Source organism: Arachis stenosperma, chromosome 5 (genome assembly GCF_014773155.1).
Source record: "Arachis stenosperma cultivar V10309 chromosome 5, arast.V10309.gnm1.PFL2, whole genome shotgun sequence".
Classification (NCBI taxonomy): Eukaryota; Viridiplantae; Streptophyta; class Magnoliopsida; order Fabales; family Fabaceae; genus Arachis; species Arachis stenosperma.
The window spans coordinates 19,935,877-19,963,313 of NC_080381.1; the positions used below are offsets into that span (position 1 = coordinate 19,935,877).

General features: G+C 38.8%; 1 non-coding gene across 1 annotated transcript; it reads right to left on the bottom strand.

Annotated features, from left to right (window-relative positions):
- Positions 1-6,419: 6,419 nt before the first annotated feature.
- Positions 6,420-6,527, bottom strand: LOC130984394 (small nucleolar RNA R71). The gene has a single exon (XR_009088332.1). It is a non-coding gene; the product is annotated as a small nucleolar RNA R71 (small nucleolar RNA).
- Positions 6,528-27,437: the final 20,910 nt, after the last annotated feature.

A 27,437-nucleotide genomic window follows, 5' to 3' on the forward strand; every position in this document is an offset into this window, starting at 1 on the left:
CCTACTGTCTTCATCCAATCCTTCTTACTCCTTTCCATGGCAAGCTGTATATTGGGCATCACCGTTGTCAGTGGCTACAATCCCGTCCTCTCAGTGAAAATGTTCAACGCACCCTGTCACGGAACGGCTAATCATCTGTCGGTTCTCAATCAGGTTGGAATTGAATCCATTGATTCTTTTGCGTCTGTCACTAACGCCCAGCCTTCAGGAGTTTGAAGCTCGTCACAGTCATTCAATCCTTGAATCCTACTCAGAATACCACAGACAAGGTTTAGAACTTCCGGATTCTCTTGAATGCCACCATCAATTCTAGCTTATACCACGAAGATTCTGATTAAGGAATCCAAGAGATATCCACTCAATTTAAGGTAGAACGGAGGTGGTTGTCAGGCACACGTTCATAGGTGAGAATGATGATGAGTGTCACGGATCACCACATTCATCAAGTTGAGGAACAAGTGATATCTTAGAACAAGAATAAGCCGAATTGAATTGAAGAACAATAGTAATTGCATTAATATTCGAGGTACAGCAGAGCTCCACACCTTAATCTATGGTGTGTAGAAACTCCACCGTTGAAAATACATAAGAACAAGGTCTAGGCATGGCCGTGAGGCCAGCCCCCAAAACGTGATCAAAAGATTCAAAGATCTAAAGATGATCAAGGATCCAAAGATTCAAAGATCTCCAGATGAAAATACAATAACAAAAGGTCCTATTTGTAGAGAGCTAGTAGCCTAGGGTTTACAGAAATGAGTAAATGACATAAAAATCTACTTCCGGGCCCACTTGGTGTGTGCTTGGGCTAAGCATTGAAGCTTTTTCGTGTAGAGACTTCTCTTGGAGTTAAACGCTAGCTTTTGTGCCAGTTTGGGCGTTTAACTCCCATTCTTGTGCCAGTTCCGGCGTTTAACGCTGGGCAGTTTTGAGCTGATTTGGAACGCCGGTTTGGGCCATCAAATCTCGTGCAAAGTATAGACTATTATACATTTCTGGAAAGCCCAGAATGTCTACTTTCCAACGCAGTTAAGAGCGCGCCAATTGGACTTCTATAGCTCCAGAAAATCTACTTCGAGTGCAGGGAGGTCAGAATCCAACAGCATCTGCAGTCCTTTTCAGCCTCTGAATCAGATTTTTGCTCAGGTCCCTCAATTTCAGCCAAAAAATACCTAAAATCACAGAAAAATACACAAACTCATAGTAAAGTCCAGAAAAGTGAATTTTAACTAAAAACTAATAAAAATACAATAAAAACTAACTAAAACATACTAAAAACATACTAAAAACAATGCCAAAAAGCGTACAAATTATCCGCTCATCAGTTAACATTCCCGAGAATTATAAGCACCCGGTCACCCTTACATCGTAGGGTCAATAGAGTATCGAGTTTTCAACCTGGTACACGTGGTGGCAAGCCATGGTACTTTATCCAGGGAATCTCGTATCTCAGATCATTTAATCATTCAAGCCAAGTATCATACATGATCATTCATTTAATTATCAAGTCAAGTATCATACATGATCATCCGTAACATTTCATAGTCAATTCATTACTTTTCAACTTTACTTCATCTCCAAGTTATTCCCATTTCCTAACTTCATCTGAATATCAAGTTTAATACTATTATTAATGACTAAAAGAATGAAAATGGAGGTTTAGAAGTTTGAAATAGGGTTTAAAAACTAAAAAATCATGTTTGTTGGAACAGGAGCCACGCGTACGCGTGGGAGTGTAAAAGTGCAGCTCGCGCGCGCGTCCCTTGTCACGCATATGCGTGGGTGAAAACTCCATGTCACGCGCGCGCGTGGGTCACGCGTGCATGTGGACGTGCTTACTACCCCTTTACGCGTGCGCATGGCATCAGTCGTGTACGCATCGCCAAAATCCCATGTCACGCATACACGTGGGCCACGCGTTCGCATGGATGTACGTTCTCTGAGAAAAATAGATTTCAATAGCAGAGCTGCATTGTTACATATAAGTTACATATTCTACATCAAAATTTCTAATGGGCATAACTCAACCGTTTTAAATTATTTTTCTTTCGTTCTTCAAACGGCATAAACTTCACAAACCCAATTTTTATTTGAGACAAGTTGAAATCACTTTGGAGTTCCAGAAGCCAAGTTATAGCCCGTTGAAGTTCAGTCCAAAATCAAAGTGCAACAAACCTCAAAAACCTCATTTTCAATTCAAAAGTTTCATTTTATACACTTCCAAACCTACCAAATCAACACTATATACCCATCTTCTTCACCATAGAAATAACCACCATAATCATTGTCCAAATCATCAACAAATTCACCAAATCACCACTAATTTATCAAGCATCATCAACTATAAACTTATATTTTCAAATCCACAATCATCAAGCTATTCAAATCTCACAAACACCAAACCAAATCAACTAATTAACAAGATTCTAAGCAATAATTACATACACATTCGTTCCAGCATATCCTATGGTCATCTAGCCTAAGCTTTCATAGAATATTATATATTAAATGCAAGAAACCTAAATGATGAGCGGATAATTTGTACGCTTTTTGGCATTATTTTTAGTATGTTTTTAGTATGTTTGAGTTAGTTTTTAGTATATTTTTATTAGTTTTTAGTTAAAATTCACTTTTCTAGACTTTACTATGAGTTTGTGTATTTTTTTGTGATTTCAGGTATTTTCTGGCTGAAATTGAGGGACCTGAGCAAAAATCTTATTCAGAGACTGAAAAGGACTGCAGATGCTGTTGGATTCTGACCTCCCTGCACTCGAAGTGGATTTTCTGGAGCTACAAAAGCCCAATTGGCGCGCTCTCAACGGCGTTGGAAAGTAGACATTCTGGGCTTTACAGCAATATATAAGAGTCCATACTTTGCCCAAGATTTGATGGTCCAAACTGGCGTTCAAAGTTACCTTCAGAATTCCCAGCGTTAAACGCCGGAACTGGCACCAAAGTGGGAGTTAAACGCCCAAACTGGCACAAAAGCTGGCGTTTAACTCCAAGAGAAGTCTCTACACGAAAATGCTTTATTGCTCAGCCCAAGCACACACCAACTGGGCCCGGAAGTGGATTTTTATGTCATTTACTCATCTCTGTAAACCCTAGGCTACTAGTTCTCTATAAGTAGGACCTTTTACTATTGTATTTTTCATCTTCGGACATCTAGTTCTTAGATCATTGGGAGGCTGGCCTCACGGCCATGCCTAGACCTTGTTCTTATGTATTTTCAACGGTGGAGTTTCTACACACCATAGATTAAGGTGTGGAGCTTTGCTGTACCTCGAGTATTAATGCAATTACTATTGTTCTTCTATTCAATTCCGCTTGTTCTTGTTCCAAGATATCACTTGTTCTTCAACTTGATGAATGTGATGATCCGTGACACTCATCATCATTCTCACCTATGAACGTGTGACTGACAACCACCTCCGTTCTACCTTAGATTGGGTGAATATCTCTTGGATTCCTGATACACGACGCATGGTTGATCGCCTGACAACCGAGCGCTCGCCTGACAACCGAGCCAGCCATTCCGTGAGATCAGAGTCTTTGTGGTATAGGCTAGAACTGATGGCGGCATTCAAGAGAATCCGGAAGGTCTAAACCTTGTCTGTGGTATTCTGAGTAGGATTCAATGATTGAATGACTGTGACGTGCTTCAAACTCGCGATTGTGGGGCGTTAGTGAAAGACGCAAAAGAATCACTGGATTTTATTCCGACATGATCGAGAACCGACAGCTGGATAGCCGTGCCGTGACAGGGTGCGTTGAACATTTCCACTGAGAGGATGGGAGGTAGCCACTGACAACGGTGAAACCCTTGCATAATGCTTGCCATGGAAAGGAGTAAGAAGGATTGGATGAAGACAGTAGGAAAGCAGAGAGACAGAAGGGAAAAGCATCTTCATACGCTTATCTGAAATTCCCACCAATGAATTGCATAAGTATCTCTATCTGTATCTTTATGTTTTATTCATCATCTATACCCATTTGAGTCTGCCTGACTAAGATTTACAAGGTGACCATAGCTTGCTTCATACCAACAATCTCTGTGGGATCGACCCTTACTCGCGTAAGGTTTATTACTTGGACGACCCAGTACACTTGCTGGTTATTTGTGCGAATTTGTGTTTATGCCATGGTATTGAGCACCAAGTTTTTGGACTCATCACCGGGGATTAATTGAGTTGTGAAAAGTAGTGATCACAATTTCGCGCACCAAGTTTTTGGCGCCGTTGCCGGGGCTTGTTTTGTGTATGGACAACTGACGGTTCATCTTGTTGCTTAGATTAGGTATTTTTTTTTCAGAACTCTTAAGAATGAATTCTAGAGTTTCATGATGATCTATTGAAGTCTGGCTGGCTGTGAAGCCATGTCTAATTTTATTGGACCGAGGTTTCAACTTATCATCACAAGAGCTTGTTGATTTCTATCAATCTTGCTATTGGAGCAATGATCTGCTAAGGCTTGGCTGGCCATTGGCCATGTCTAGTGTTTTGGACTGAAGCTCTCTTTGAAAGCTTGGCTGGCTGTGAAGCCATGTCTAATTCCTGGACCGGAGTCTTAGACTAGCATTGCAATGATTCCTGGAATTCTCATTAAGAATTTTGATACCTTTATTTTCTTGTCCACTTAATTTTTGAAAATCCAAAAAAAATTACAAAATCATAAATCCAAAAATATTTCTTGTTTGAGTCTAGTGTTTCATTTTAAGTTTGGTGTCAATTGCATGTTTTTGTTCTTCTTGCATCCATTCATGTGTCTTCATTAATCTTCAAGTTGTTCTTGATGATTTCATTGCTCTGATCTTTAAATTCTCTTGACTTGAGTGTTTTGTTGTTTCTCATGTGCATTCTCATTTTGTTAGTGTCAGTAGTATACAAACTGCTAAGTTTGGTGTCTTGCATGCATTGTTATTTGATTTTAGTTGCATTTGGACTATTCCTTATTATTAAAAAAACCAAAAATATTTTTAACTTGTGTCTTTTCAAGTCAATAATACAGGGAATTGAAGATTCAGAACATACAGCAGAGGAATTATGTAGAAAAAGCTGGGCGTTCAAAACGCCCAGTGAAGAAGGCAAACTGGTGTTTAAACGCCAGCCAGGGTGCCTGGCTGGGCGTTTAACGCCCAAAAGGGTAGTGCTTTGGGCGTTAAACGCCAGAATGTGCACCATTCTGGGCGTTTAACGCCAGGATGGCACAAGAAGGAAGATTCTGTTTTTAATGCAAATTTTTTTCAGGTTTTCAAAGTTTTTCAAAATCAAATCTTTTTCAAATCATATCTTTTCAATCAAATCTTTTTCAAAATCAATTTCTTTCCATTTTCAAAAATACTTGCTATCAATTAAGGATTTGATTCAACATTTCAAGTATGTTGCCTTTTCTGTTGAGAAAGGTTTAATGTTAGAATCATATCTTTTCTTGTTAGCCAAGCCATTAATTTTTTTTAAATCAAATCTTTTTAAAATGTTTTTCAAATCATATCTTCTCAATCACATCTTTTTTTTAAAACCAATCATATCTTCTTAACCGCATCTTTTTCAAAATAGTTTTCAATCACTTTGATTTCTAATTTCAAAATCTTTTTCAAAAATCACTTCATTTCTTTTCTACTCTTATTTTCGAAAATCAATTAGAGTTTTTCAAAATGTTTTTAAAATCTTTTACTTAATTTTCGAAAATTTCTTCCCCTCTTCTCACATCCTTCTATTTATGGACTAACACTATTCCTCAAGGAACAATTCGAACTCCATCTTTCATTGATAAGTTCGAATTCTATACTTCTTCCTTCTATTTTTCTTTTCCTCTGACACCTTAAGGAATCTCTATACTATGACATAGAGGATTCCATATTTTCTTGTTCTCTTCTCTTTCATATGAGCAGGAGCAAAGACAAAAGCATTCTTGTTGAGGCTGATCCTGAACCTGAAAGGACCTTGAAGCGAAAGCTAAGAGAAGCTAAGGCACAACTCTCTGAGGACCTAACAGAAATCTTCAAAGAAGAAGAACCCATGGCAGCCGAAAACAACAACAATGCCAACAATGCAAGGAAGGTGCTGGGTGACTTTACTGCACCTACTCCCGACTTCTATGGGAGAAGCATCTCTATCCCTGCCATTGGAGCAAACAACTTTGAGCTTAAGCCTCAATTAGTTTCTCTAATGCAACAGAATTGCAAGTTCCATGGACTTCCATTGGAAGATCCTCATCAGTTCTTAGCTAAGTTCTTGCAAATCTGTGACACTGTCAAGACTAATGGGGTTGACCCTGAGGTCTACAGACTCATGCTATTCCCTTTTGCTGTAAGAGACAGAGCTAGGACATGGTTGAACTCACAACCTAAAGAAAGCCTGAACTCTTGGGAAAAGCTAGTCAATGCCTTCTTGGCAAAGTTCTTTCCACCTCAAAAATTGAGTAAGCTTAGAGTGGAAGTCCAAACCTTCAGACAGAAGGAAGAAGAATCCCTCTATGAAGCTTGGGAAAGATACAAACAATTAATCAGAAAGTGTCCCTCTGATATGCTTTCTGAATGGAGCATCATAGGTATTTTCTATGATGGTCTGTCTGAACTGTCCAAGATGTCTTTGGATAGCTCTGCTGGAGGATCTCTTCATCTGAAGAAGACGCCTACAGAAGCTCAAGAACTGATTAAAATGGTTGCAAATAACCAATTCATGTACACTTCTGAAAGGAATCCTGTGAACAATGGGACAAATCAGAAGAAAGGAGTTCTTGAGATTGATACTCTGAATGCCATACTGGCTCAGAACAAAATATTGACTCAGCAAGTCAATTTGATTTCTCAAAGTCTGTCTGGAATGCAAAATGCACAAGGCAGTACTAAGGAAGCTTCATCTGAAGAAGAAGCTTATGATCCTGAGAACCCTTTAATGGAAGAGGTGAATTACATGGGAGAACCCTATGGAAACACCTATAATCCTTCATGGAGAAATCATCCAAATCTCTCATGGAAGGATCAACAGAGACCTCAACAAGGTTTCAACAACAATAATGGTGGAAGAAACAGGTTTAGCAATGGCAAGCCTTTTCCATCATCTTCTCAGCAACAGACAGAGAATTCTAAGCAGAGCCACTCTGACTTAGCAACCATGGTCTCTGATCTAATCAAAACCACTCAAAGTTTCATGACTGAAACAAGGTCCTCGGAATTTGGAGGCACAAGTGGGTCAGCTGAGCAAAAAAATTACTGAACTCCCTCCTAGTACTCTTCCAAGCAATACAGAAGAAAATCCGAAAGGAGAGTGCAAGGCCATCAACATGGCCGAATCTGGAGAGGAGGAAGAGGCAGTGAACGCCACTGAGGAAGACCTCAATGGACGTCCACTGGCCTCCAATGAGTTCCCTAATGGGGAACCATGGGAATCTGAGGCTCACACTGAGACCATAGAGATTCCATTGGATTTACTTCTGCCATTCATGAGCTCTGATGAGTATTCTTCCTCTGAAGAGGATGAATATGTCACTGAAGAGCAAGTTGCAAAATACCTTGGAGCAATCATGAAGCTAAATGACAAGTTATTTGGTAATGAGACTTTGGAGGATGAACCCCCTTTGCTCACCAAAGAATTGGATGACTTGTCTAGGCAGAAACTACCTCAAAAGAGACAAGATCCTGGGAAGTTCTCAATACCTTGTACCATAGGCACCATGACCTTCAAGAAGGCCTTGTGTGACCTAGGGTCAAGTGTAAACCTCATGCCTCTCTCTGTAATGGAGAAGCTAGGGATCTTTGAGGTGCAAGCTGCAAAAATCTCACTAGAGATGGCAGACAATTCAAGAAAACAAGCTTATGGACTTGTAGAGGATGTTCTGGTAAAAGTTGAAGACCGTTACATCCCTGCTGATTTCATAGTCCTAGAGACTGGGAAGTGCATGGATGAATCTATCATCTTTGGCAGACCCTTCCTAGCCACAGCAAAAGCTGTGATTGATGTTGACAGAGGAGAATTGATCATTCAAGTGAATGAAGAATCCTTTGTGTTTAAGGCTCAAGGATATCCCTCTGTCACCATGGAGAGGAAGCATGAAGAGCTTCTCTCAAAACAGAGTCAAACAGAGCCCCCACAGTCAAACTCTAAGTTTGGTGTTGGGAGGCCACAACCAAACTCTAAGTTTGGTGTTGAACCCCCACATTCAAACTCTAAGTTTGGTGTTGGGAGGTTCCAACATTGCTCTGAGTATCTGTGAGGCTCCATGAGAGCTCACTGTTAAGCTACTGACATTAAAGAAGCGCTTGTTGGGAGGCAACCCAATGTTATATTTTATCTATTTTCCTTTGTTATTTTATGTTTTCTGTAGGTTGATGATCATGAGAAGTCACAAAATCAATGGAAAAAGTAAAAACAGAATGAAAAACAGAAAGAAAAATAGCACACCCTGGAGGAAGAACCTGCTGGCGTTTAAACGCCAGTAAGGCTAGCAGATGGGCGTTTAACGCCCAGTCTGGCACCATTCTGGCCGTTTAACGCCAGAAAGGGGCACCAGACTGGCATTAAACCCCAGGAAAGGGCAAGAAGCTGGCGTTAAACGCCAAAAATGGGCACCAGCCCGGCGTTTAATGCCAGAATTGGCACATAGTGCATTTTTGCACGCCACTTGGTGCAGGGATGACTTTTCCTCGACACCTCAGGATCTGTGGATCCCACAGGATCCCCACCTACCCCACCACTCTCTCTCTTCTTCTTCACCCATTCACCGATCACCTCAACACCTCTTCCCCAAAAACCCTTCACCTATCAAATCCCATCTTTCTCTTCACCACTCACATCCATCCTTCATAAAACCCCACCTACCTCACCATTCAAATTCAAACCACTTTCCCTCCCAAACCCACCCATAATGGCCGAACCCTACCCCTCCTTCCACTCCTATATAAACCCATCTTCACTCCTTCATTTTTACACACCCTAAACACTACTTCTTCCCCTTTTTGGCCGAACCATAAGCCATCTCCATCTCCTCTATTTCTTCTTCTTCTACTCTCTTCTTTCTTCTTTTGCTCGAGGACGAGCAAACCTTTTAAGTTTGGTGTGGTAAAAGCATTGCTTTTTGTTTTTCCATAACCATTTATGGCATCCAAGGCCGGAGAAACCTCTAGAAAGAGGAAAGGGAAGGCAAAAGCTTCCACCTCTGAGTCATGGGAGATGGAGAGATTCATCTCAAGGGTGCATCAAGACCACTTCTATGAAGTTATGGCCTTGAAGAAGGTGATCCCCGAGGTCCCTTTCAAACTCAAGAAGAGTGAATATCCGGAGATCCGACATGAGATCCGAAGAAGAGGTTGGGAAGTTCTTACCAACCCCATTCAACAAGTCGGAATCCTAATGGTTCAAGAGTTCTATGCCAATGCATGGATCACCAAGAACCATGATCAAAGTGTGAACCCGGACCCAAAGAATTGGCTTACTATGGTTCGGGGGAAATACTTAGATTTTAGTCCGGAAAATGTAAGGTTGGCATTCAACTTGCCCATGATGCAAGGAGATGAACATCCTTACACTAGAAGGGTCAACTTTGATCAAAGGTTGGACCAAGTCCTCATAGACATCTGTGAAGAGGGCGCCCAATGAAAGAGAGATTCAAGAGGGAAGCCGGTTCAATTGAGAAGGCATGACCTCAAGCCCGTGGCTAGAGGATGGTTGGAGTTTATCCAACGCTCAATCATTCCCACTAGCAACCGGTCTGAAGTTACTCTAGACCGGGCCATCATGATTCATAGCATCATAATTGGAGAAGAAATAGAAGTTCATGAGGTTATATCCCAAGAACTCTATAAGGTGGCGGACAAGTCCTCTACCTTGGCAAGGTTAGCCTTTCCTCATCTCATTTGTCACCTCTGTTATTCAGTTGGAGTTGACATAGAGGGAGACATCCCCATTGATGAGGACAAGCCCATCACTAAGAATAGGATGGAGCAAACAAGAGACCCCTCTCATCATCAAATCCCTGAGATGCCTCAAGGGATGCACTTTCCTCCACAAAACTATTGGAAGCAACTGAACACCTCCCTAGGAGAATTGAGTTCCAACATGGGACAATTAAGGGTGGAGCACCAAGAACATTCCATTCTCCTCCATGAAATTAGAGAAGATCAAAGAATCATGAGAGAGGAGCAACAAAGGCAAGGAAGAGACATTGAGGAGCTCAAGCACTCCATAAGACCTTCAAGAGGAAGAACAAGCCGCCATCACTAAGGTGGATCCGTTCTTTAATTTCCTTGTTCTTTATTTTCTTGTTTTTCGAATTTTATGCTTATGTTTATCTATGTTTGTGTCTTGTGATCATTAGTGTCTATGCCTTAAAGTTATGAATGTCCTATGAATCCATCACCTTTCTTAAATGAAAACTGTTTTTATCACAAAAGAACAAGAAGTACAGGATTTCGAATTCATCTTTAAAACTAGCTTAATTAGTTTGATGTGGTGGCAACACTTTTGTTTTCTGAATGTATGCTTAAACAGTGCATATGTTTTTTGAATTTGTGGTTCATGATTGGTTGGCTCTTGAAAGAATGATGAAAAAGGAGACATGTTACTGAGGATCTGAAAAATCATAAAAATGATTCTTGAAGCAAGAAAAAGCAGTGAATACAAAAAAAAAAGAAGCGGAAAAAAAGAGAGAGAAAAAGAACGAAAAAGAAAGAAATAAAGTTGTGATCCAAGGCAAAAAGAGTGTGCTTAAGAACCCTGGACACCTCTAATTGGGGACTCTAGCAAAGCTGAGTCACAATCTGAAAAGGTTCACCCAGTTATGTGTTTGTAGCATGTATGTATCCGGTGGTAATACTGGAAGACAGAGTGCTTTGGGCCACGGCCAAGACTCATAAAGTAGCTGTGTTCAAGAATCATCATTCTTAACTAGGAGAATCAATAACACTATCTGGATTCTGAGTTCCTATAGAAGCCAATCATTCTGAATTTCAAAGGATAAAGTGAGATGCCAAAACTGTTCAGAGGCAAAAAGCTACTAGTCCCGCTCATCTAATTGGAGCTAAGTTTCATTGATAATTTGGAGTCTATAGTATATTCTCTTCTTTTTATCTTATTTGATTTTCAGTTGCTTGGGGACAAGCAACAATTTAAGTTTGGTGTTGTGATGAGCGGATAATTTGTACGCTTTTTGGCATTGTTTTTAGTATGTTTTTAGTATGTTTGAGTTAGTTTTTAGTATATTTTTATTAATTTTTAGTTAAAATTCACTTTTCTGGACTTTACTATGAGTTTGTGTGTTTTTCTGTGATTTCAGGTATTTTCTGGCTGAAATTGAGGGACCTAAGCAAAAATCTTATTCAGAGACTGAAAAGGACTGCAGATGCTGTTGGATTCTAACCTCCCTGCACTCGAAGTGGATTTTCTGGAGCTACAGAAGCCCAATTGGCACGCTCTCAACTAGGGGTGTGCAAAAAAACTGGTTTAACTGAACTGAACTGAAACTGAATTGAAACTGTTTTAAATAAACCAGTTTTTTTAAATAAAAAACTGAACTGAAACCATAGTTTTTTATAAAAACCAATTTATTAAAAACCAGTTTTTATGGTTCAGTTTAGTTTTAAACCAAATCAAAACTGGTTTATTCACATCAGTAACTTCAATTCAATCTTCCAAACTCAAAAATTGAAAATGTGAAAACTAAAAACGCAAAAACCCTAATCGCGTTTCAACATCCTCTCTCGTCTCTCCCCTTCTGCCGCCGCAACCAACCGACCGCTGCCACCGTCAGAGCCGCCGTCGTCGAACTATTCGCCGCTGTCGCTCACTGTCGTTCACCATCGTCTGACACAGTATCCTCTCTCCCTTGCTGGTTGCTGCTGTCGCTACCATTCCTCTCTCGTCTCTCCCTTGCTGCCGCTGCTACCAACCCACCACCGCCATCATCACCGTCGCTACCAACCCCTGCTGCTGCCATCTAACACAGTAGGTAATCTCTTTTCTCTTATGTTTTACTATGATTGGAAGCAGGGGAGACAATACTTTTTTACATAGTCAATTAGTAAGCCATTTTTACAGTTACCCATTTCTCTTTTCTGATTCGGAAGCTTTGAATTGTTGATGTTTACTTGTTTTAGCCTGCTAGATCCAAAACCTGAAATTTGGTTGGTATGGTTTATGTACTTTTTTGTGATTTGCTGTGCTGAATTGTGTTTTTGTTAGTGTGAGTTGAATGGATTTGGTGTTTTTTACATTAAGGATGTTAGAGAAAGTTTTGTATTGTTGAAGAAATCTCTGGTCAACCCGTTTGATCAGATGTTGATGGGAATGCAGTTTGAACTAGCTTGGTTGTGTAAAAGATTTCTCAATCTCTCATTCCCTCCCTCTCTGTTTCTCTGGTTTTTCATGGTTTACCTTTTTTGAAGTAGAAAGTTTTCCATTATTGATGTGATTTTTGCTTCAGTTAAAATGCTGTTAAATATAGCGTTGGTGACATACTATTGGACTATAATATGTGCCATTCATAATAGTATGTAGGGTCTGAATTTACAATTTTACTTTGTTGAGGCACTAAAAATTGGGTAAAAACAAAAGGAAAAAAAGATTTCCACTTTGTTTAGATTAATTGAATTGTTATGTTTGTTGTTTGTGTGTGTGATTAATTTCTTTTTTCTCTTTTCCTTGAGTTCAAACAAAGTACATTAAAAATACTCTGTATTTGGAATATTCTTTTATAAGAAGAAATAGTATTTGGTATCTTCCTGCTTTGTGTATGAATCAGGTTATTTCTCTCAATTGTAGTAGAGATGATGTTTAAAGAAGGAAGAATAAGAAAACAGTATAAATTATGCAAATCTGTACCACCATAGAATGAAAAAATGGATATAAGATATTATAAGGCGAGATTGTGAGAAATAGGGAATGTCATTATAGTCTATTTATACAGCTCACTTACTAGTTTTTCAAAGATTTGTTTAAGACTTTAAATATTTTTATATGCATTAAAATAATTTGGGCTCACGTGGTTAATAATCGCCTTAGTGAACATTTATTAAAAGTTGAATACAAAAATAATAGTATATGTCAATGTGTCTTTATAAAAAAGTTTGAATTAAATGCAGAACCATTTAATGGCCCTTATTTTTACATGATATGATATGATATGATGATAAATAAATGCTCATCAAGTTGCTTTTGGGTTTGTCCACTTGGTAGGCTCTGATGCATTTGTAGCTAAAGTTTCATCATCACCACCACTTTACAATTTTAAAGCCAAAACATTTGTGTGTGAATGAGTATATATAAGTAGTGAAGTTCTTAGGATTGTTTGTCCCTATTGCTAACTCCTGAGTGTGTTTGTGGCATTCTGCTTTGTGCTATACACATAGACATAATAGTTCTCTTTCTGCCCAATTAATGTGTTGGTATGCAATTTGTAGAAAAGCTTTCTGTCAGATCTTATAAACTTTGTTTTATAATTCTGGTCTATATAGTTTCATTCCAGTTCACTGTTAGTCTTAACTGCGCTATTTCTTCTGTTTGCTTTCCAGTACTCTTACGTTTGCTTATTGTTGATGTTGTTGTAGACTAGATGAGGTGAAAGCTCAGAGAGCTCTAGAATACCCTTGCATTATTGACTTGCAAACTGGTTCCTGCGGCTTCCTTTTTTGAGGCGTTTCTCAGATTTCTAAAGAGAGCATTGCTGAAGAAAAAGTAAGTTCCAAACTTGGTCTAAGTAACCCTGTTAGTGTTAGCATGTAATGATGTATTTATTACTTCATAGTTTGTGTCATTTTATTTATTTATTTTCCTTTTTAAAGTGTTGTTGCTCCCTGCTTTTTAAACTTGGTCTAATTAGTTATTTAATTTACAATTAGGTTTGTTGCTCATATTAAAAATGTCTGAGAGAGAGGAGTATTCAAATCCTGCTGTTCCTTCTGCTCATCTCTCATTACCTCCTCAACCTAGTGGATCTTTTGGGCGTAAGAATCGATCAGAGATATGGGAACATTTCATTCCAATCGAAGGGATAGAGAAGTATGCAAGATGTAAAAACTGCAACGGTCAAATAAAATATGCGGGGGGAACAAGTGCTATGCGGCAACATTGGAAGCGATGTTTTGAATCGAACAACGAACAGAGCAAGAGACAAAGGATAGAAGGGGAACAAGTGGTCTTATATCCTCACCGAGTGTTATAAAGTTTGACCAAGCAGTAACTCGAAGTATCCTTACTGAGATGTTTGTGACTGAAGAGCTACCTTTCCGATTTGTAGAAAGAAATGTGTTTCGAAGGCTTTTGCATAGCATGCAACCTAAGTTTAAAATCCCTTCGCGTACTACATTGGCCTGTGATATACTTTCTTTTTATGAAACAGAGAAAATGAAGTTACAAAGTTATCTCTCTCATCATTGTCAAAAAGTGTGCCTTACAACTGACACTTGGACGACATCGAGTCAAAATTTGACTTATATGTCACTAACGGCACACTTTATTGATAATGATTGGAAGTTGCAAAAGAAGATATTGAATTTTTGTCGGGTTGAGGGTCATTCAGGAGAGGTACTTGGTAGAGCTATTGAAGGTTGTTTGGATGCTTGAAAATTGCATCAAGTTTTTACTGTAACGGTTGATAACACAACTTCTAATGATGGTGCAATTTTATACTTGAAAAAGAGATTAAATGCATGGAATAGTCTTGTTTTAAAGGGGGACTATCTTCATATGCGTTGTTGTGCTCATATCCTAAATTTGATAGTAAAAGATGGCTTGAAAGAGATTGATGATTCAATTACAAGAATTCGTAATGCAGTCAAATATGTCAAGTCATCTCCTATGAGATGTGAAAGCTTCAAAGCGTGCATTGAGTGGGAGAGCATCAATTATAAAGGGCTTGTTTCTTTGGATGTTGAAACTCGGTGGAATTCGACATATTTAATGTTGGAGGCAGCATTGAAGCTTCGAGCAGCGTTTGATTTGCTTGAGTTGCAAGATGATAAATATATTAATGAGATGAGCAAATCTTATGGTGTGCCTACAGATGATGATTGGACTTATGCAGAGTCAGTTTTACCATTCTTGAAAATATTCTATGATGCTACATTGCGCATTTCTGGGAGTTTGTATGTCACTAGTAATAAATATATGAAAGAAGTCTTTAGCATCGGAAGAAAAATCAAGTTGCATTGTGAAATACTGATTTGAGCATAAGATTAATGGCGTCCAAGATGCAAAGAAAATATGATAAGTATTGGGGAACTCCAAATGTCATTAACATGTTGTTGTTAATTGCAATTGTGCTTGATCCATGTCACAAGTTGGATTTTGTAAATTGGATTTTGGATGAGTCATTTGGTGTTAAAAAGGGAGGAGAACTCAAGTCAAAATTGTTTACTTGCTTGAATTCCCTTTATAATCACTACCAAGGCAAAGAAGATGAATCTCAAAGTAATCAAGATGCAATGATCAATGAAGAGGATGAAGATGATATCCTGAATATTTATTTGCAATCAACTGGACGTGATTCAGATGCTAAATCTGAACTTGGCAGATATCTGAAAGAAGATTGTGAGCCTAGAAACAAGTCGGCAGAGTTGGATATTTTGGGTTGGTGGAAGGGAAATTCAACCCGATTTCCTATTCTTGCACGTATGGCTCGAGAAGTTTTAGCCATACCGGTTTCTACAGTTGCTTCTGAGAGTGCGTTTAGTACAGGAGGAAGGATTATTGACCCTTATCGGAGCTCCTTGACACCATATATGGTGGAAGCTCTTGTATGCACTCAAGATTGGGTAATAGATGACCCTTTTGGACTAATTGAAAATTTTGAAGAGATTGAAAAAGCTGAACAAGGTAATATACTTTTTTTTCTTATTGCTTGTTTGTTACTAATTGTTAGTTTTCTATAATTAATGAGATATTTTTTTTCTATGTAGGGAGAAATTCTTCAAGAAATGTGGGCACGCTTGATTCTCTTGAAGATGATTAGAATATTGTAATGGGCCAAAATTGTGTATTTGTGTTAGATTTGAATTAGTTTATTTTAACTTCATTTAGGTTAGTGTCATATTATATCATATTTTGAATGTTGTCATTGAACAAAAAGTAAGACTATGCTTTAGTTTACTAGTATGTAAATATTTTATGATTCTTTCAACTTTTGATTTAGAGAGAGGAGAGAGAAAGAGAGAAGGAGGAGAGAGAAAGTAGAAGGGGGAGAGAGAGGGGGAAAGGGGGGAGAGAGAGAAAGGAAGGGGAGAAAGAGGGGGAGAGAGAGAGGGGAAGATGAGAGAAAGAGGAGGGAGAGAGGGGAAGGGAGAGAAAAGGGGAGAGAAAGAGAGGGGGGAAGGAGAGAGAGAAGGAGAGAGAGATAGAGAGAGAGAGGAGAGAGAGAGAGAGGAGAAGGGAGAGAGAGTGGGAAAGGGGGGAGAGAGAGAGAAAAGGAAGGGGGAGAGAGAGAGGGGAAGAGGAGAGAAAGAGGAGGGAGAGAGGGGAAGGAGAGAGAGAGGAGAGAGAGAGTGAGAAAGGGGGGAGAGAGAGGGAAAGGGAGGGGGAGAGAGAGGAGAGAGAGAGAGATAGAGGGGGAGGGTAGGGGAGAGAGAGAGGGGAAGGGAGAGAAAATGGGAGAGAGAGAGAGAGAGGGGAAGGAGAGAGAGAGGGTGTGAAAACTAGTTTTAGCCTATAAACCAGTTTAAACTGATTTTTTTGAGGAGAGAGAGGGTGAGAAAACTAGTTTTAGCCTATAAACCAGTTTAAACTGGTTTTTTAAATTAAAACCAGTTTTTTTTATGAACTGGTTTAAACTGGTGCACTGTATTATAAACTGGTTTAAAACCAGTTTCTTATGTGACAAAGCAGTTTGGTTCAGTTTCTAAACCATTTAAAATGGTTTAGTGCAGTTTCAGTTCAGTTTAGGGAAAAAGTGAACCATGCACACCCCTACTCTCAACGGCGTTGGAAAGTAGACATTCTGGGCTTTCCAGCAATATATAATAGTCCATACTTTGCCCAAGATTTGATGGCCCAAACCGGCGTTCAAAGTCACCTTCAGAATTCCCAGCGTTAAACGCTGGAACTGGCACCAAAGTGGGAGTTAAACGCCCAAACTGGCACAAAAGCTGGCGTTTAACTCCAAGAGAAGTCTCTACACGAAAATGCTTCATTGCTCAGCCCAAGCACACACCAACTGGGCCCGGAAGTGGATTTTTATGTCATTTACTCATCTCTGTAAACCCTAGGCTACTAGTTCTCTATAAGTAGGACCTTTTACTATTGTATTTTTCATCTTCGGACATCTAGTTCTTAGATCATTGGGAGGCTGGCCTCACGGCCATGCCTAGACCTTGTTCTTATGTATTTTCAACGGTGGAGTTTCTACACACCATAGATTAAGGTGTGGATCTCTGCTGTACCTCGAGTATTAATGCAATTACTATTGTTCTTCTATTCAATTCCGCTTGTTCTTGTTCCAAGATATCACTTGTTCTTCAACTTGATGAATGTGATGATCCGTGACACTCATCATCATTCTCACCTATGAACGTGTGACTGACAACCACCTCCGTTCTACCTTAGATTGGGTGAATATCTCTTGGATTCCTGATACACGACGCATGGTTGATCGCCTGACAACCGAGCGCTCGCCTGACAACCGAGCCAGCCATTCCGTGAGATCAGAGTCTTTGTGGTATAGGCTAGAACTGATGGCGGCATTCAAGAGAATCCGGAAGGTCTAAACCTTGTCTGTGGTATTCTGAGTAGGATTCAATGATTGAATGACTGTGACGTGCTTCAAACTCGCGATTGTGGGGCGTTAGTGACAGACGCAAAAGAATCACTGGATTTTATTCCGACATGATCGAGAACCGACAGCTGGATAGCCGTGCCGTGACAGGGTGCGTTGAACATTTCCACTGAGAGGATGGGAGGTAGCCACTGACAACGGTGAAACCCTTGCATAATGCTTGCCATGGAAAGGAGTAAGAAGGATTGGATGAAGACAGTAGGAAAGCAGAGAGACAGAAGGGAAAAGCATCTTCATACGCTTATCTGAAATTCCCACCAATGAATTGCATAAGTATCTCTATCTGTATCTTTATGTTTTATTCATCATCTATACCCATTTGAGTCTGGCTGACTAAGATTTACAAAGTGACCATAGCTTGCTTCATACCAACAATCTCTGTGGGATCGACCCTTACTCGCGTAAGGTTTATTACTTGGACGACCCAGTACACTTGCTGGTTAGTTGTGCGAATTTGTGTTTATGCCATGGTATTGAGCACCAAGTTTTTGGACTCATCACCGGGGATTAATTGAGTTGTGAAAAGTAGTGATCACAATTTCGCGCACCACTAAACCATACCTTGGCTAATTCCCACGTAACGATCAAGGCAATTTAATTAAAACCAAGATAGCCCCTTAAAACCTCAATACACTCTAAGCTCAGCTTCCTCCAAGTTCCAATATTCACATTTTCAAGCTCCAATTATTTATTCACAACCTAATACACATTTATAACACATATATACCCAATTTAATACTCAAAACTCAATTTCAATGAAATTAAAATGGAATTATGGCTTTCTCACCTTACCCAAGCTTCATATAAGCAAGAGTGAACATTTTTCTCAAGCTAATTGGATCCTAAAACATCAAAGAACAAAGAAATTCAATACCTCCACTCAAATTCTCAAAAATTAGGGAAAAAGAGGCTGAGAACAAAGAACAAGTTACCTATAAAATTTTTCTGGTAGAAACGTAGAGCTTGACACGGTGGCCGCGTGGCTGCAAACGGTGCGGCGATCGGAGCTCGGACGGAGGAGTTACAGTGCTCAGGAGTTGATGCAAGGGTTTCGTGCCCTTCTCTTCTCCTCTCTGGTGCATTGCTGTTCTGCTACGTTGGTGAAGGAAATGAGCTTTAGGCTCATTTAAATGCTGAACCAGTTGGGCCCATGGCCCGATTTGGGTCTGGTTCAACCGGTTCGGCCCATTCAGTCCAATCTTGGGCCGATTTCTTTGAAATTGATGTCAAAATTCTCGTTTTGATGAGCTCTATCCTAATTTAATATCATATTCGCATATCTAATCTTCTTTATTAAAAACTAATTTATTGACTAATTATCTACTAATTTAACGGGGTTTATATCCTACCCACCTAACAAAGAATTTTGCCCTCAAAATTCAAATGTAGTTTCCTGAAAAGAGATGTGGATAGTCTTTCCGCATATCTGATTTGAGTTCCCAAGTATGTTCCTCAATACCATCTTGACTCCAAGCAACCTTTACCAGTGATACTTCCTTCCCACGCAATCGTTTAACACTAGTTTCATCAATTCTCACCAGAATAAACTGGAAGTGTTAGATCTTCTCTTACTTGAATCGGTTCCGGTTCAAGAACATGACTTGTGTCAGGAGTATACTTCCAAAGCTGTGACACATGAAACATGTCGTGCAAGTTCGAAAGATACGGCAGTAAAGCAATTCTATAAGCCACTAGCCCAATATAACGGGGGTTCAGTTTTTTAGTCTTAATGGCTCTTCCCACTCTGGTGGTTGGTGTAACCTTCAGAAAGACATGTTCCCCATCTTCAAACTCCAAAGGCTTCCGCCTTTAATCAGCATAGCTCTTCCGATAGCTTTGGACTATAAGCATTCGGTTACGAATCTTCTTTATTTGCTCAGTAGTTTCATCTATCAGCTCAGGCCCTAATAAGCTTCTTTCTCCAGTTTCATACCAACATAGGGGAGATTGACATTTCATGCTATACAGAGCCTCATATGGAGCCATTCCAATGCTCGCATGGTAGCTATTGTTATAAGCGAACTCCACTAATGGCATATATCAATTCCAGCTCGCCGGCTGGTCCAAACACAAGCTCTTGGCATATCCTCCAAGATCTGAATGGTTCTCTCTAACTGACCATCTGTCTGAGGGTGATATACAATACTTAAAACTTAACTGAGTCCCAAATGCACGCTGAAAGGCTCCCTAGAACTTTGATGTGAAACGAGGATCTCTGTCAGATATAATGGTAGAAGGCATGCCGTGCAATCTGACAATCTCTTTGATGTACATTCGAGTTAATTTTTCCATTGTGCAACTTATTTGGATGGGGAGAAAGTGAGCTGATTTTGTCAGTCGGTTCACAACCACCCAAATAGCGTTACAACCAGTCTGAGTCCCAGGTAAACCTGTCACAAAATTCATTGCGATACTCTCCCATTTCCATTGTGGAATCTCTAAAGGCTTGAAGGTTCCTCATGGTCTCTGATGCTCAATCTTAACCTTCTGACACGTTTAAACATTTAGATACATGCAATGCCATATTATTCTTTATCCTTGGCCACCAGAACATCACTTTCAGATCTTGGTATGTTTTAGTGCTTCTTGGATTAATTGAAAACCCGCTTTTATGAGCTTTCTTCAAGATACTCTTTCACAGATCTCCGACTTACGTAATGCTTCACCATCTTGATAAGCCTTCAGAAGTTCTGATTTAAAATCACTTGAAATTTGCAACTGATTCAAACACAGAATTCTAAATTCTTTCCTAACTCCCAGTTTCAAACCTTGATATGACTTTAATAACACTTCTTCTCGCAATATCATCCAAACTGCATATAAAGACTTCTGACTCAAGGCGTCTGCCACAACGTTTGCTTTTCCTGGATGATAATTCAATTCAAAATCATAATCCTTCAGAAGCTGCATCCACCTCCTCTGACGCATATTCAACTCTTTCTACTCAAAGAGATACTTCAAACTCTTATAGTCTGAGAAGATATGTAACTTAACACCATAGAGATAGTGCCGTCAGATCTTTAGAGCAAACACAACAGCAGCAAGTTCTAAATCATGTGTCAGATAGTTCATCTCGTGCGACCTTAATTGTCGTGAGGCATATACTACAACATTCCGGTGCTGCATCAGAACGCATCCTAAACCCTTTAATGATGTATCACAGTACACTTCAAACGGTTCACTTGGTTCAGGCAATACCAACACGGGTGCAGTAGTCAACCTGTGCTTCAATGCTTCAAAACTCTCTTCACACTCCGGAGTCCAGATAAAAGGCGTATCCTTCCTAGTCAACTTAGTTAAAAGTAAGGCGAGCTGTGAAAATCCCTTAATGAATCTGCGATAATACCCTGCCAGACCTAGGAAACTTCGGATCTCTGTTACTGAAGTTGGTCGCACCCATTTCATTACAACTTCCACCTTAGCAGGATCCATAGCTATTTCATGCTTGCTCACTATGTGTGACCAAGAAACTTCACCTCACTCTTCCAGAACTCGTATTTAGATAACTTAGCGTATAACTTCCTATTTCTCAAAATTTGTAGCACAGTTCGCAAGTGATCAGCATGCTCCTCCTCAGTCTTAGAGTAAAGAAGAATATCATCAATAAAGACAATAACAAACTTATCCAGGTACAGCCGAAAAATCCTATTCATATAATTTGTAAATACTGCTGGAGTATTAGTTAACCTAAAAGACATCACCGTATACTCATAATGATCATAACGTATCCTGAAAGCAGTTTTTGGAATATCTTCATATCTAACACTTATATATTTTAAATCTAACATCCCCCCAAATTGATCCACCCTTCTAAGTTAACTAAATATTACTCCGTCTTAACAACTAATAGCCTTTGACCAATCATCGACTTGGGCTTTACAATTATCAATGTGCATCATATATTAAGAATGAATATCACATATTAATCCTATGCAAGGAAGTTCGAAATTCAACTGCTAGTTTATGATTATCTCGGGTCTGAGAATCGAATTCGGCTGCATCCCGGCATTTTCTGTGTAAACAGTCTCGAGCCATATGCCCCGGCTTTCTACACTTGTAGCATTCATCTAACCCGGCCCTAGGCGGCTCGTCTGGAGCTGTCTCTCCAAAACCTTCCTGTAGCATCGCCCATTTAATAGAGTAATTTTCTACGAATTAACTTTTCTTAACCAATTTGGTGAAATTCGTTAACCTTTGCGGATACACGTAGTTAAATATGTCCCTCCTAAGTCCTTTCTCATACTGAGCACACTTTCACTCCTCATAGTCGGCTGGATCTCCTTGACAAACTCTTGAGAGATGGCACAGGTTGTCAAATTCACAGGTATAGTCAGCAACAAACATATTCTTTTGCTTCAGCTACATTAACTCCAACTCCTTTGCAGTGCGAAGTGCATGCAAGAAATATTTTCCGTAAAATTTTTGTCTTGAATCTATTCTAAGGAACATCTATTAACTCTATCTGCAAGGTATGACATAACTCCTGGCACCATTTCTGAGCATCTCCCTCCAACATGTAGGTCACCATTTCCACTGACTGTACTTCAGGAACGTGCTGAGTGTACAAAAATCTCTCTACGTCTCAAAACCATGGATCAGCCTCCAATGCATTGGTATTTCCATTAAACTAAGGTGGACCACTCTTGAGGAAATCAGTAAGGGTCATAGACCTGTAGTATTGACCTACATTGCTTGTACCAGCACCCGAGCTCCCATCTCGAGGTCCTTGCATCGGTTTGGTCCTAAGATTTTCCCTCTGGGCATCTCGCTCGGATCTACGAGATGACATTTGGTCCCTATTCACACCAAACAATTGATATTAAGGTGATCAGTCTCAATATCTCAAGTTTAATGCTTTAAAGTCACAAATTCATGCTCACGAACATGTATGCTACACATACCAGTCGGATATCTTAGGTAGCACATAGTCACACACAGAGTATGCACAGAACCATAATCAGTCCATCTCTCAAGCTCTACAGGAACGAACTGCTCTGATACCATAATGTAACACCCTACCACACAGAGTATTACACCTAGGATGTAAAACAAAGGTGGCGAGGTGCTACAACTTCTAAAATTAAAATACATACATATAATAGCAGAAATAATACAATAAACTAGGAGTCCTGAAAAATGGGTATAACAAAATCGCGAAACGAAAAGCGCAACGCTCCGGAAATGAAATAACTTGCATGTGAAGAAAACTATAACTATCAAACATAAGATAATAAAAGTAGGAATAGAAAGCCAAAGATACAAAATAACAAGCTCCTAACTCAGCGCGCAAAGTCAAGGCTGATCAGAGAATATTTACACGTATATATACATATCCAAAACCCAAATGTACATAAACAAAATCCTGCCTCTCCATAAACCTCTAAGAGGATAAAAAAGAACAAGTTATGCGGAGAGAAAGCTAAGTACATATATATACATCACTGTACAACAAAATAACCCAATAACCACTTCGCTTTAGGAGTCCAGATACCTAACGAGATGCCTTTCGACCTGCATCTGAAAAACAACAACATAGTATGGAATGAGAACCGGAGGTTCTCAGTATGGTAAAGGTGCCACACACATAATATATAAGGCCCTGGAAATGCCAGAGTCAATCCTAGAATGTCGGCACTCAGATTATAGAGCTTAAAGTATTAAACAGAAGCCATAAAAGGTAGTTTTCTAAGAGTATCTAGGCCTAACTTAACTTAACCTTAAATCTAAGTCCCATACTGCCATTTCTCCCTACCTCCATCTCCGTTAGTGTTTCACAGACAAATAAACAAATAAAGGCAAGCACAAGAAAGTTACAAGCACTGCAGGTAACAAATATACACTTAGCATGGCAAGTACACTTAGGCACACCCGGTTAATGCACAAACAAGTAATTCAAGTAGTATGCATATGTTGCATACCTATTCTATGGCTGATGAGGCTTATCTGTCGGTTATCCAGCCAACCTGACAAGTCCGAAAACCTTAGACTATCCCTCGACGTGCATCCCCAAGAGTCTATGCATAACTTTTTCTCAAATAATCAATATTGCTCAATGCGAGTTAACATTCCCGGGAATTTATAAGTGCCCGGTCACCCTTACGTCGTATTGTCAATAGAGTATCGAGTTTTCAACCTGGTACACGTGGTGGCAAGCCACGGTACTTTATCCAGGGAATCTCGTATCTCAGATCATTTAATCCTTCAAGCCAAGTATAATACATGATCATTAATTTGATTAACAAGTCATGTATCATACATGATCATCTGTAACATTTCATAGTCAATTCATTACTTTTCAACTTTACTTCATTTCCAAGTAATCCTCATTTCCTAACTTCATCTGAATATCAAGTTTAATACTATTATTAATGACTAAAGGAATGAAAATAGAGGTTTAGAAGTTTGAAATAGGGTTTAAAAACTCAAAAATCATGTTTGCTGGAAGAGGGGCCACGTGTGGGAGTGTAAAAGTGCCGCTCGCGCGCGCGTCCCTTGTCATGCGTACGCGTGGATGAAAACTCCATGTCATGCGTGCGTGTGGGTCACGCGTACGCGTGGACATGCTTACTACCCCTTACGCGTGTGCATGGCATCAGTCGTGCACACATCGCCAAAATCCCATGTCACGCGTGGACGTACGTTCTCTTAGAAAAATAGATTTCAGTAGCAGAGCTGCAGAATCATAGAAAGCTTCCTACATTGTTACATATAAGTTACATATTCTACATCAAAATTTCCAATGGGCATAACTCAATCGTTTTAAATCGTTTTTCTTCCGTTCTTCGAACGGCATAAACTTCACGAACCCAATTTTTATTTAAGACAAGTTAAAATCAATTTGGGGTTCCGGAAGCCAAGTTATAGCCTGCCGAAGTTCAGTCCAAAACCAAAGTGCAACAAACCTCAAAAACCTCATTTTCAATTCAAAAGTTTCATTTTATACACTTCTGAACCTACCAAATCAACACTACATATCCATCTTCTTCACCATAGCAATCACCACCATAATCATAGTCCAAATCATCAACGAATTCACCAAATCACCACTAATTCATTAAGCATTATCAACTATAAACATACATTCTCAAATCCATAATCATCAAGCTATTCAATTCTCACAAACACCAAACCAAATCAACTAATTAACAAGAGGCTAAGCAATAATTACATACACATTCGTTCCAGCCTATCCTATGGTCATCTAGCCTAAGTTTTCACAGAACATTATATATTAAATGCAAGAAACCTAAATCATACCTTGGCCGATTTCCACGTAACGATCAAGGCAATTTAATTAAAACAAAGATAGCCTATCAAAAGCTCAATACACTCTAACCTCAGCTTCCTCCAAGTTCCAATATTCACATTTTCAAGCTCCAATTATTTATTCACAATGTAATACACATTTATAGCACATATATAACCAATTTAATACTCAAAGCTCAATTTCAGTGAAATTAAAATGGAATTATGGCTTTCTCACCCTACCCAAGCTTCACATAAATAAAAGTGAACATTTTCCTCAAGATAATTGGATCCTAAAACATCAAAGAACAAAGAAATTCAATACCTCCACTCAAATTCCATAAAATTGGGGAAAAAGAGGCTGAGAAAAAAGAATGAGTTACCTATCAAATTATTCCATAGAAACGTAGAGCTCGACGTGGCAGTCGCGTGGCCGCAAACAGTGCGTCGATCGGAGCTCGGACGGAGGAGTTACGGTGTTCGGAAGTTGACGTAGGGGTTTCGTGCCCTTCTCTTCTCCTCTCTAGTACGTTGCTGTTCTGCTATGTTGGTGAAGGAAATGAGCTTTAGGCTCATTTAAATGCGGAACCGGTTGGGCCCACGGCCCATTCGGTCCAATTTTGGGTCGATTTCTTCGAAATTAGTGTCAAAATTCTCATTTCGATGAGCTCTATCCTAATTTAATATCATATTCATATTTCTAATCTTCTTTGTTAAAAATTAATTTTTTGACTAATTATCTACTAATTTAACGAGATTTACAATATGATTAAGAGTAAAATTTAAAAACAAATTTATTTAGAATAAAATAATATAATTAAGAGTAATTTAATTTGATACAATTAAAAAAATAATTTGAATAATTATCTACCATAAAAAATTGATATTATTAAAGGGTAAAATTAAAATTTATTCTAACATTAAAAATAAAGTTTAACTATATTAAACATTAAAGAATTTTGGTGCATTAGAGACAAAATGTATAATTTATACTTTATTGTATATGTACCATGCTCTTTTTTTTTACCGCAAGTTTATATATTAGTCATTCTATAAATATTTCGTGATGAGTAAAAATCTTTAAAAGTAAAATTAAAAAATAAAATTATTTAGATTGAAAGTAATGTGATTAAGTGTAATTTACTTAGATGTGATTAAAAAATAATTGAATAACTACGTAACGTAAAAAATTGATATTATTAAAAGATAAAATTAAAATTTATTTCTAAGTTAAAAATAAAGTTTATTTAAATTAAAACATTAAAGAAGTTCAAATACAATAGATACAAAAGGGCATAAGTGATACTTTATTATATATGTATTATACTCATTTTTTTTCTTTTTCTAGAAGTTTATCTATTAGTCATTCTAGAAGTATTCTATGATGAGTAAAAATTTTGAATTCGTAATACCAAATCAGTACCCAAAAGATTCTGGCGCTGACAAAATGGTACCTCACTATTGGTATTGACAAAATGGCACCTGAATGATTTTAAAAATTGACAAGTGTGTCCTCGTGCTTGCTAAACCACAGCTTCGGTGAGAACGATACTGAGCTGACCACCGGTTTTTGCTGACAAGATAAGTTTAATTTTAGCTGGAATTTTTAATTAAATAAATCATCAACCTAGCTGGAAAATCCCTAATTGAAATTGAATTTTCCCTAAATCAAATGGATTTGCCTTAAGCCCTTATTAGCTACCGTTGTTACTAGTTACTGACTTACTATGACTAAGTGTATCTCCCATTGTTTCACTACGAGTAAAACTGAAAGGTCATGTAGAAAGTGAGAGACGTTGCTGTAGAAGCTTGGCATGAAGAAGAATGAAACGACGTGAGAGATATTGTCGAATTTGGAGCTTCAAGTGTAAGGGATTGCAAGTGGCATCATCGCGTCTTCATTCTTTGCTGGGAACGACCCTACGAAGAGGTAGGTTTCGCTTCATTCCATGGTTTTGTGCACGTTGCCTTTTTGGACAACCTTATGATTATTTTGATTGTTTTAGTAGTGGGCCATTTTTATTGTTTGTTTTCTGTGCTTATAACTTCTTGTTTATTCATTGTATTTTTTCTCTACTATTTTTTAGATGGATCATCTAGTTATATTTTTGTATCATCACATGGGTTCCTAGAAAAGGGATGGAGACGGTAATGTGATATACGATGGGGGTTTAGTAACTGAGATACATAGGGTGAATATGAAGACATGCAATTTATTTTTTATTGAGGACTTATTTTTAGACTTTGGTTACCCTGAATATAATGAAATGTATTGGCTAGAACCTGGTTTAGATTTAGCTAAGGGTTTAAGAGTGCTTAGGACGGATGCCGAAGTGATGAGAATGTGTGAGAGTGCGATGAAGAATGATAACACTGTCCATCTTTATTTTGATCATCCTATTGATGCCAACCCTGGAATTGTTGACGAAGATGTGGTG